The following is a 5,440-nucleotide window of genomic DNA, read 5'->3' as shown; positions in this document are numbered from 1 at the left end:
CAAGACATTTCTATGTAATCACATGTAAAGTTGTGCGTGTGTGCGCGTATTTTTAAATACAAACAGTGTACACTCTTGTTCAAGTTCATCCTGAGTTCCAAGTACACACACACACACAAAACTGGATAATTCAGAGTAAAAGTACAATTTCTCGTTCACCCGTATCAAGGTATCCACGGTTCATTTGTATATATTCTTCCAACTTAAAAAAAAAAAACATTTTCAAATATATTTTTATTTACTCACAGATAATATAGTTTCATTTTTACTTGTCTTAAATACTCTGTGTTGCCTTGAAGCTTGCTTTTGTCATTTAACAGCATGACTTTGAGGTGTCACCATTTCCTGTTTTGGGGTTTTCCGCTGCTATGTGAGAACACTGCAGAAAGCTTCCCACAGAACCACATAATACCGCTATAAGCATATCCAGGTTCATATTTCATTTCGATCTCGCACCTTCATGCTAATAACAATATGCATAATTAAACGTTTCTAAGTTTTCAAAGGTAATTTTCTTTAAAGTGAATATAAAGCCCATTCACCAAGCAGTTTCTGTGGTGTCTTGTCTTATTCTAGTCTCGTCTTGAATTCCTTAAAACTTTGAGGCGAAAACTTCGTTGTAAACTTTAGGTTAAACTGTAGGCTGTCTCTAGCGCAGCTAATTCCATTATTGACATCGGTGGTAATAACCGGTTTTCAGATTAATCCTACTAAAAATATCTAGCACATTAATGACAAAAACAAAGTTATTACAAGACAGTTCATAGCATGAGGCTTTGGAAGTCCGCAGGAGTCGGGAGCAGCCTGTCCGTGTGTAGTGGCTGAGGCGTCTCCTCGTCTCTCTTCTCCACCATGAAGGGCTGAGAGGGGCTCTGACTCAGCAGGGATGCTGGGAGAGAAGCCCCCAAGCCAGTTCAGCGCCCCTACACCTGACTCTTCCCCGCTCGGTCGTGTCCAGACGCTCACATGAGGGCACCTCAGGTGACACACTGAGAATTCAGTCCCATTTGTCTTCTCGCAGCCCCACCAGCACACTGGCTGGGTCATGAAGCTCTTTCGGGAGAGTTGTAGCCTGATGGCCAGGAGAGGACACAGGGACAGCTCGTCTGCACTGTTTCCAAGCAAGGCGGCAACACTTGTTTTTTTGTTTGGTTCTCTTTTCTGCATGTGTTGAATTTATTCAACATAATCACAGGGGTGTTTTCGTCATGCTGTCACACACACACACAAACACAGATATTGCACCGCATCCATGTGGAGCCCAAGTGTATTCCTTCTGAGGCTTATTTACATGCTTTCACGTACCACAGCCCATCTTTTCAATAATACATGTTTCAATGCCAGTTGCTGTGTTGACTTTCTCAGCATCATCTGCAGACATCTTCACGACTGCAGCACCCAGAGCAAGCTGTTTTCCTTCTGCCTCAATTGCAACAATCCTATCTGTTGAAGCGGAGCAAAGCTTAGCTCCTGGAGAAGCTAAGCCTAGACACGTGATATCAACTCCTCTGAGTACAAATTTGATGGCTCGTTTATCCACCTGCTGGTGTGGAAAAGGAGTCTTTTTTATCTCTTTTTGTGTGGAATAACCTTGGGATTGGATAAAACGACCTTCTCTTTTTCTAAATAGAGTAACTCTCCAGTCATTGTAAAGATTTCCATCTGTTCATGGCATCCCACTCTTTTAACTAGTTCCTTTTTAGGCACGATTGGATGAAGCCGTGGTTCAATGGCTGGGAAAGGTTCTACTTGTTCTTAATACCCTTAATAGCAGGTTTTCCACTGGATGTAGCTGAACACATTGTCTTTTTTTTTTTTTAAACATCTTTATTGAAGTATAATTGCTTTACAATGGTGTGTTAGTTTCTGCTTTATAACAAAGTGAATCAGTTATACATATACATATGTTCCCATATCTCTTCCCTCTTGCATCTCCCTCCCTCCCACCCTCCCCATCCCACCCCTCTAGGTGGTCACAAAGCACCGAGCTGATTTCCCTGTGCTATGCGGCTGCTTCCCACTAACTATCTATTGTACATCTGGTAGTGTATATATGTCCATGACACTCTCTCACCCTGTCACATCTCACCCTTCCCCCTCCCCATATCCTCAAGTCCATTCTCTAGTAGGTCTGTGTCTTTATTCCCGTCTTGCCACTAGGTTCTTCATGGCCTTTTTTTTTTTTTTCCTTAGATTCCATATGTATGTGTTAGCATACTATATTTGTTTTTCTCTTTCTGACTTACTTCACTCTGTATGACAGACTCTAACTCCATCCACCTCATTACAAATACCTCCATTTCATTTCTTTTTATGGCTGAGTAATATTCCATTGTATATATGTGCCACATCTTCTTTATCCATTCATCCGATGATGGACACTTAGGTTGCTTCCATGTCCTGGCTATTGTAAATAGAGCTGCAATGAACATTTTGGTACATGACTCTTTTTGAACTATGGTTTTCTCAGGGTATATGCCCAGTAGTGGGATTGCTGGGTCGTATGGTAGTTCTATTTTTAGTTTTTTAAGGAACCTCCATACTGTTCTCCATAGTGGCTGTATCAATGTACATTCCCACCAACAGTGCAAGAGTGTTCCCTTTCCTCCACACCCTCTCCAGCATTTATTGTTTCTAGATTTTTTGATGATGGCCAATCTGACCGGTGTGAGATGATATCTCATTGTAGTTTTGATTTGCATTTCTCTAATGATTAATGAAGTTGAGCATTCTTTCATGTGTCTGTTGACAATCTGTATATCTTCTTTGGAGAAATGTCTATTTAGGTCTTCTGCCCATTTTTGGATTGGGTGGTTCTTTTTTTTGTTATTGAGCTGCATGAGCTGCTTGTAAATCTTGGAGATTAATCCTTTGTCAGTTGCTTCATTTGCAAATATTTTCTCCCATTCTGAGGGTTGTCTTTTGGTCTTGTTTATGGTTTCCTTTGCTGTGCAAAAGCTTTTAAGTTTCATTAGGTCCCATTTGTTTATTTGTGTTTTTATTTCCATTTCTCTAGGAGCTGGGTCAAAAAGAATCTTGCTGTGATTTATGTCATAGAGTGTTCTGCCTATGTTTTCCTCTAAGAGTTTGATAGTGTCTGGCCTTACACTTAGGTCTTTAATCCATTTTGAGTTTATTTTTGTGTATGGTGTCAGGGAGTGTTCTAATTTCATACTTTTACATGTATCTGTCCAATTTTCCCAGCACCACTTATTGAAGAGGCTGTCTTTTCTCCACTGTATATGCTTGCCTCCTTTATCAAAGATAAGGTGACCATATATGTGTGGGTTTATCTCTGGGCTTTCTATCCTGTTCCATTGATCTATATTTCTGTTTTGATGCCAGTACTAAACTGTCTTGATTACTGTAGCTTTGTAATATAGTCTGAAGTCAGGGAGCCTGATTCCTCCAGCTCCATTTTTTTGTTCTCAAGATTGCTTTGGCTATTCGGGGTCTTTTGTGTTTCCATACAAATTGTGAAATTTTTGTTCTAGTTCTATGAAAAATGCCAGTGGTAGTTTGATAAGGATTGCATTGAATCTGTAGATTGCTTTGGGTAGTATAGTCATTTTCACAATGTTGATTCTTCCAATCCAAGAACATGGTATATCTCTCCATCTATTTGTATCATCTTTAATTTCTTTCATCAGTGTCTTATAATTTTCTGCATACAGGTCTTTTGTCTCCTTAGGTAGGTTTATTCCTAGATATTTTATTCTTTTTGTTGCAATGGTAAGCGGGAGTGTTTTCTTAATTTCACTTTCAGATTTTTCGTCATTAGTGTATAGAAATGCAAGAGATTTCTGTGCATTAATTTTGTATCCTGCTACTTTACCAAATTCATTGATTAGCTCTAGTAGTTTTCTGGTAGCATCTTTAGGATTCTCTATGTATAGTATCATGTCATCTGCAAACAGTGACAGCTTTACTTCTTCTTTTCTGATTTGGATTCCTTTTATTTCTTTTTCTTCTCTGATTGCTGTGGCTAACACTTCCAAAACTATGTTGAATAATAGTGGTGAGAGTGGGCAACCTTGTTTTGTTCCTGCTCTTAGTGGAAATGGTTTCAGTTTCTCACCATTGAGGACAATATTGGCTGTGGGTTTGTCATATATGGCCTTTATTATGTTGAGGAAAGTTCCCTCTATGCCTACTTTCTGCAGGGTTTTTATCATAAATGGGTGTTGAATTTTGTCTAAAGCTTTCTCTGCATCTATTGAGATGATCATATGGTTTTTCTCCTTCAATTTGTTAATATGGTGTATCACGTTGATTGATTTGCGTATATTGAAGAATCCTTGCATTCCTGGGATAAACCCCACTTGATCATGGTGTATGATCCTTTTAATGTGCTGTTGGATTCTGTTTGCTAGTATTTTGTTGAGGATTTTTGCATCTATGTTCATCAGTGATATTGGCCTGTAGTTTTCTTTCTTTGTGACATCTTTGTCTGGTTTTGGTATCAGGGTGATAGTGGCCTCGTAGAATGAGTTTGGGAGTGTTCCTCCCTCTGCAATATTTTGGAAGAGTTTGAGAAGGATAGGTGTTAGCTCTTCTCTAAATGTTTTGTAGAATTTGCCTGTGAAGCCATCTGGTCCTGGGCTTTCGTTTGTTGAAAGATTTTTAATCACAGTTTCAATTTCAGTGCTTGTGATTGGTTTGTTCATATTTTCTATTTCTTCCTGGTTCAGTCTCAGCAGGTTTTGCATTTCTAAGAATCTGTCCATTTCTTCCAGGTTGTCCATTTTATTGGCATAGAGTTGCTTGTAGTAATCTCTCATGATCGTTTGTATTTCTGCGGTGTCAGTGGTTACTTCTCCTTTTTCATTTCTAATTCTATTGATTTGAGTCTTCTCCCTTTTTCTCTTGATGAGTCTGGCTAATGGTTTATCAATTTTGTTTATCTTCTCAAAGAACCAGCTTTTAGTTTCATTGATTTTTGCTATTGTTTCCTTCATTTCTTTTTCATTTATTTCTGATCTGATCTTTATGATTTCTTTCCTTCTGGTAGCTTTGGGTTTTTTTTGTTCTTCTTTCTCTAATTGCTTCAGGTGCAAGGTTAGGTTGTTTATTCGAGATGTTTCCTGTTTCTTGAGGTAGGCTTGTATTGCTATAAACTTCCCTCTTAGCACTGCTTTTGCTGCGTCCCATAGGTTTTGGGTCGTTGTGTCTCCATTGTCATTTGTTTGTAGGTATTTTTTGATTTCCCCTTTGATTTCTTCAGTGATCACTTCGTTATTAAGTAGTGTATTGTGTAGCCTCCATGTGTTTGTATTTTTTACAGATCTTTTCCTGTAATTGATATCTAGTCTCATAGCGTTGTGGTCAGAAAAGATACTTGATACGATTTCAATTTTCTTAAATTTACCAAGGCTTGATTTGTGACCCAAGATATGATCTATCCTGGAGAATGTTCCATGAGCACTTGAGAAAAATGTGT

General features: G+C 38.7%; 1 pseudogene; it reads right to left on the bottom strand.

Annotated features, from left to right (window-relative positions):
- Positions 1 to 1,283: 1,283 nt before the first annotated feature.
- On the bottom strand, positions 1,284 to 1,802 carry LOC133083691 (malignant T-cell-amplified sequence 1-like; annotated as a pseudogene).
- Between the last annotated feature and the right edge of the window lie 3,638 nt (positions 1,803 to 5,440).

This window comes from Eubalaena glacialis, unplaced genomic scaffold, assembly GCF_028564815.1.
Source record: "Eubalaena glacialis isolate mEubGla1 unplaced genomic scaffold, mEubGla1.1.hap2.+ XY scaffold_56, whole genome shotgun sequence".
Classification (NCBI taxonomy): Eukaryota; Metazoa; Chordata; class Mammalia; order Artiodactyla; family Balaenidae; genus Eubalaena; species Eubalaena glacialis.
This window is presented reverse-complemented; position numbering and strand designations above follow the sequence as displayed.